The following is a 7,260-nucleotide window of genomic DNA, read 5'->3' on the forward strand; positions in this document are numbered from 1 at the left end:
ACAAATAAACCCAGGTAAGTGTTGATAAAAATCCAAAAATCTAAAGTTAAGTAAACTCTGCTATTACATATACCCCAGGTTGAATGAATTTTTATTTTCTCCCTTTACAATCACTTCTAGCTGTGTTTATAGACAACCTATAAGTTTGGGTGGAGATAATGAAGTAATGCACGGATAGCAACCCATTCAATCGGCTAAAATGGTAGATCATACATGATAATAGTGGCAATGAAAAAATCATTGAACTCTTGAAAGTCAAACTTATTATTGGCTATGAAAATAGGTGAGGTAGAACTTGATTGCAAAATTAACTGGCCTATAATATGGTTATTTCTCTTCTTACAAACTTGTAAATAATGTTTTAAGTTGTTAATCCCATTCTTACTATCCCATTGTTATAGTGCAGCACATTTTTTTGCATTTACATCTTTGTTTACCATCAGCAAGTATATGTGATATCTCAAAATGACCCCATGCAGTAGAAGCCATCCTGCTTATTTGTTTTATAATATTTTCTATAACTTTATTAATATAGTTAGCGTCTATTTTAACTTCATCTGCTTCATTAACAACATGGACATTCTCAAGAATAAGAGTACTGTCAACAATAGTATTGGAGTCCTCCATCTAACAAACAAAACTAAACATTGTTATTACTTATCAGTTACAAAGAGTAGTACTAGTAGTCTAATACACTATTGAACAAGTAAATAACCAAAGATTATGTAGTAGTTAACCAAAGGCCCAAGACTCCAAAACTCTTCCAGTGGCCCAATAGGCCAGCATTATGCAATATGCATTGAACCAATGAACCAAGCAACCAAGGCACTCTATAACCTGACAACCACATAGCCATTAAAATTATACAACCACAGTAATACTAAATATTTAAAACTACCAAAGATGACAATTGACAGAAATATAGACCGAAATGGAGTCAGGGACTACATAAGAACAATAACATTCCACAGCTGATAAAACTACCACATAAAATAAATACACACTAAACAGAACTACAGAAGCATAACTTCATCACAACAAAAATAGAATAACACTGTAGTAGCAAGCCAAAGATTGTTAAAATAAAAAACCATGAGAACCCTAATATAATAACACTGTGGTAATGGCAGGTTGTAAAGTAACAAATCACAGGTCACTTTTGGGTTTTTGGGTCAACCCAAACTCAACCCTTTTTTTAAAATGGGCCATCCTATTGAACTTGAACCCGACTCATATTTAAAATGGGTTGACCCAAACTTGGAATTTTTTAGGTATGGTGGTTTTAGGTCAAGTCTTGGCATCCCTATGAAACCTTTGTGTTTACATGAATTTATAATATTTCAATGAAATATTATGTTCATTATTAACCTAATTTTTGAATGAGGTCAAATCTTCCCATATCAAACACTAATCTTTAATCCTAAATCATTAAAACACATTTCAAATCCTAAATAAACTCATCATTGTATTTTGGCATGGTGATTTCATCATTGACCCTTAAAACCATTACTTGACATTCACCCTTGATTATCATTTGATCATCTCATCTACCACTTGATAATCACCCTTGATTATTAGTTATATGATCATTACAAAGCTAAATTCCCTCCAATCATTAACCTCCATTCATCAATTCAAAACCTAAATTAAAATTAAGCCCTAAATCCCTAAATTGATAGTCTCCAGTGATAGTCAGCTTATCACATGTCAATCACTGATGAAAAGAAATAATTATCAATGATATGAGCATTTGAAACCATAAATCCTCCCAAATCATTATCTAAATCTAATCTAGTTACTAAACTCATATATTAATTCAAAACTCCAAAATACAATGTAGGAGCTAAACCCAAAACCCCTTTATCCATAACCTATTTTCGAAAATTTCCCTTACCTTGAAACCAAACCAAATGATCTTAGATTCCTAATCTATCACTTGCATATTGATTAAGCATGTCCCTATGATCAACTACATCAGTTTGAAAATATTTCAAGATCGCTAACCACTAAAACTTAAAATATTTTCATAGGCAGCAAAACCATTTAATATTTATAGCCTATACCACTGAATATGGCATCTTGTGATTTTGAACTTGGAGGTCTCTCCTAACTCATTAATCATGATCATCTTCACAAGAATGATGCATTAAACTATCATGGAACCTTGGTTGGCCATGGTTGATCATGATTGATCACAAAACCATAAAGCCCTAAACTAGTAAAATTGCATTTTTCTTAAACCTCAATATGGCGCAATCAAACCAAGCCATACAACCTTCTCTAAATATATCCCAAATAAGATTTGGAGTGTATTAAACCAAATCCAAAACTGTGGTCAACTTTGGTTGACCAAGTCAATATAAGTTGACCAAATTATTTTGTTTACCCCTTTAAATTACATTACATGTATGGAAACCCCACCAAACTTAGGACCACATCCAATGAACCCTAAATATTATTTAGAATGTATTTAAGCAAGTTTTAACCATTGGTCAACCCTGATTGGCCAAATCAACCTAGGAAGACCATAAGCAATTTTAGTCCTTAAATAAGCATTTTGAACTAAACAATCCCACTGGAAATGGATTTCAGCTCTCGCTGCTATAGGTTTGTATGAAGTGAATACATAATAGATTTACTGGAAATGGATTAAGAAGGCTAAGCTCAATGCTAGAGTGAAAAACTTTTGGTGGAGGTTATTTAATAATGTTGCCGACATTTTAGCTTTTATCCTACAGAAGATTGCAAACAAATAACCTTTGTCCTAGAGGTTGTAAGGAAATTGAAGACATAAATCATGTGACCAGCAATTGCAGAAGTTAAATGAAGTGATCTCTTATTTAAATGTATGGGAATTTGGTATTCCAATCTTTGATTCCTTTGATAACAGTTGCAAATGGCTGCATCATCAAAATGCATTATTGTTGAATTTGTTTTGCAACTCGATCTACCTTACTTGGAAGGATAGGAATCAAGTGGTTCATTGGAAATTGGAAAGGAGCTCAATGTTCATTGCTTCTGAGGTGATTAGTTATGCTACTATTTCTATAGGTTGTAATCTATATAACTTGGGCCAGTTGGTTGCCAATCAGCATTCGCTGTTAGAAAATACTTAGCATCCTCCTCCACCCTATTGGATCAAAATTAATTTGTATGCTTCATTATTCCTGTCTTACACAGGAGACATTGGAGGTGTTATCCGATATCACAGAGGCAGATTTCTATTAGCTTTTGGAAAACCTTGTATTTATTGGGATATAGCTCATTTGAAGCTTCTAGTTATTAAAGCCATCAAAGATTTTCTTAAATATTGGATGTTTGAGTGTAAGGGACTCGTCATTGAAGGAGACAATGTAAATATCATAAAGTTCATTCAGGATGCGATAAAAAAAGGTGAGCAAAGTTTAGAAAGCTTTTCTTTTATCAAGAATTTTAATTTAGTGATTTTTAATTGTATAGAGAGAAGCTCTAATAAGTTAGTGGATCTTTGTGCTAACTACGCTATTTGTTCTTCTTTTATTTGGGATGACATTTTTATGGATATGGTTCCTCCGTCCTTTCTTAAAGTGTTAAAGGAGGAATCTCTAGGATGCAACTTGTAGTTTGTTTCCTTCTTTTTTATTATTAATGCAATCGTTTGCTTCCTTCAAAAAAAAAACTAAACAATCCCACAAAGCCTTGGGACCACTTCCAACATGTCCAAAATATCATTTGAAATGAGATAGACCCACCCTTGAACCTTAGTCAAACTTGTTTGACCAAGTCAATCTTGGTTGAGCAAAACATGCCATACACACTTCAAAAATTTTACTTATCATGGTTTTGGCCAAATCATTGAATCAAACTCGTGAGGACTATTCATGAGATTAATATAACTCTCTTAAAAAAAATCTTAGCCCTTGAGCCCACATGGTTTGGCCAATGGGGTTAACCAAGTGATAAAATTGGAATTTTCATGATCTAAATCACTACCCTTACAGAACTAAATTCTAAAAATTATTTATGTGTGTATTGACCCCATGCACATATCCCAAGAGTCTAAACCCATGGATTAAGCTGGTTTAAAAGTATGGGATAAACCAAGCTCTCTAAAACCCATGTTTTTTGGATCCTAGACCAACCTAGCTCAATTTGAACCCAACCAATGGTTTTCATGCACTCTGAAACATTCTCCCTACAGGTCATGTCAAGCTCAGGGCACATGGGTTGCAGTTGTTGCAATTACCTCCAAAAAAATCTTTCTCCAAAGATTGGTTCAACCATAACTTTCCAAAAATAAATCATGTTCTTTCAAACTCTTCAGATTATTCCTTAATCTCCCATTGGTCACTCTAAAACTAATATGGAGGTGGGTCATGGCTTAGGTTGAAAGATCCAAGTAGTAAAGTTAAATTTCTCTCTCATATAAATACCCCTTCTTCCTTTGAAGAAAGGGTTGATCAAATTGATTCCTCAGTCTCCTAGTAAGCCCTCTAGCTCCTCCATAGACTCTTCCTGCCTTCCTTTGTTTAAGAAAACCTCAAACTAGCAAGAGAAAGAAAAAGTGAGGAAAAAAGAATTCAAATATATATTTTCCTCCAGTAGAAAACACTTATGTAGCATTTTAGGAAGTTGAAGAGGGTCTCTCAAGCTTTCGAATAATTCCAAGATCAAGAAAATCCAACCTCAATTTAGAGAGATATCTAGATTTAAAGATTTAAATTAAAATTATATTTTCTCATAGATCTCAATACATGAAGTCATCAAACTCCAGGCATTAAAAGGTCAGATTCTTTAGATCCTATGTTTAGAATTTTATCAAATTTGAACGGTTGGATAAAAATTTATGGGAATTTGAATATTCAATTCATTTTGAATTAAAATGAGTCTTTCAATTAGTCATTCAATCATCTGATTAGACTGGTCATATCTGAAACCATGTGTGTGATTCCTCTTGGATTTAAAAGCATTTCGAATTAACAAATCTTAGGCTACGTGGAACAATCCTAGTCGTTGATCGTATATGGTTTCAATCCGACAGTTGGATCCTCAATCTGGCATGTTTAAGTCATACGCAAAGTGTCTAATGCATGTTAGAAGGCCTCTGCCATTGCGACAATCATTACCAATCATTGACAATAATTATGCACTGGCTGATTTTGAATTTAAAATGAATTAAATAAATTATTTAAATGCCCAAAACTTTAATAAGTCATAGAAAATTCAATTTAAATCAAACTTTAGTGTTTTTGGACTTGTTGGAAAGCTCTTGAGCTCTACTTTATTTTAAAAATATTTTTAAGAGTGATTAACTAGTGGATCTAGAGTAAATTAGAAATGTTGCATTTCCAATTTTCTTGATCTCAAGATCCAATGGTCAAATGGATCTCAAATTTGGATGATAAATATTAGGGTACATATTTAGCTACCCCAATTTTCTTGGATCTTAGTCTGACCAAATTTTCTATGAATTGAATTTTCATGTTCATGGACCCATTTTGGATCCATAATTTTAAAATTTCATAACTATCCACGCACTTAGAGTTAAACTTTTATTTGTCTGTAGTATGTTTATAAGTATGTCAGGGTTAGTTTTCCACTAATTTCACCCTATTCCAATAAATCTAGATGATCCTAAAACAAATCACCAAATCCATAGATATATTTACTTTTGGTGATTATTTTTTTACCTTAAAGAGGATTTGATGAGCTCAAATTCAATGGTTTTGAAGCATATCTATGTTTTAAATTTCACTGTATTTGGAGGTCATTTGTTTTATCATTTAGTAAACCAAAGATTCATGTACGTATTTTTTATACGATCTTTGAAAATTCATAATAAAACCTTTTTAAATCCAAAAATAACACATAATATATTAAAATATTTAGAAATAAAATCTTAATAAAGAAAAATAATACCCCCTTAAAATTCATTCAAATTAAAAATTAATTTAAAATCAAGGAAATCTAATATTTAATTAAAATAAATAATTAAAAATATATTAACATTATCAAAATAATTATAAACACTTGAAATCATCCCAAGTTGTCATTTTTTACATTTGTAAAAAATTTAATGAGGTTTTGAGTTGATTTGATACAAAAATAAGAAAATGCTCAAAATTAAATAAATAAATCACTAAACTTCAAAATTTCATAATTAATTAAAAAAATTCAATTTCAATAAAATATTTTTAAGGTTAGACTGCCTAAGGAGACATTGGTCCTCATGCCCTTTTTAGCAATGACATAAATAAATTTGATAGAATGTAAATATTAAAATTATAAAATTAATAAATTAATATTAAATAATATTAAATTAATTTTAAAATCATTAATAAAATGCTTAGACATTATAACTTCTATACCATAATGCTTTTCTTCCTTTTAGGAGGGCAAAGGTCTATTGACTTGAGAAACTTTAAGGATCAAAATATTTAATTAAAATAAAAGACTTCATGCTATCAATCTATCCCGATCATGGTGAATTGGTAGCATTACATTTTTTTAGTCAAAGACATATCGATCGACAGCTTCTGGCACTTAGAATTTGTTGAACGTTATATTCATTATAACTTTATATATATATATATATTCTTTATAAATTAAGTTAAATAACTTCAACAATCAAAACATCCTTAAAAAAAATTTAAAACCTTTAAATCATTAAATAATTTCAACAATCAAAACAGCCTTTAAAAACTTTGAATAAATAAATTCATTTATAGATAATTTTAAACTAATAAATCCTAGGAACTATCCAAGCCACACAATCTTTCTACACACACTTAGATGATTTGTTAAAAGAACAAACTCTAACTTATGCTAGACCAATAGTTTGCTTTACTTGTCAAGTACTTTGCATAAAAAATATCTTGTATTTATTTATATATTTTCAGCAATCTGAATATCATATATTTTAAATTCATGTTGATGCACTTAAACTTTTTAAGGAATATATTAGTAGCATTGAGTTATTATTAACCTCAATAAATCATCTGACCAGCCTTATGTTGCAAATCCCAAACATTGCAGATTGAGTGACTTGATATCCAATGCCAATGGAGCGTCAATTTGTGCTAAACTAGGCCAATGTTATCCTTATTCTATTCATATTTTTAACATATGATTCAAATTCATGATTTCTAAACATAACAGAGATATCTTGATCATTCCTTCGAGATAGCCAATTATTATAAGATGTGCTTATCAAGCATGTATAAAAATCAATTATTTCTTACTACTTAAAATACATTTTAGTAAAAAAATTTCTTGAATTTA

Source organism: Dendrobium catenatum, unplaced genomic scaffold (assembly GCF_001605985.2).
Source record: "Dendrobium catenatum unplaced genomic scaffold, ASM160598v2 fragScaff_scaffold_716, whole genome shotgun sequence".
Taxonomy (NCBI): domain Eukaryota; kingdom Viridiplantae; phylum Streptophyta; class Magnoliopsida; order Asparagales; family Orchidaceae; genus Dendrobium; species Dendrobium catenatum.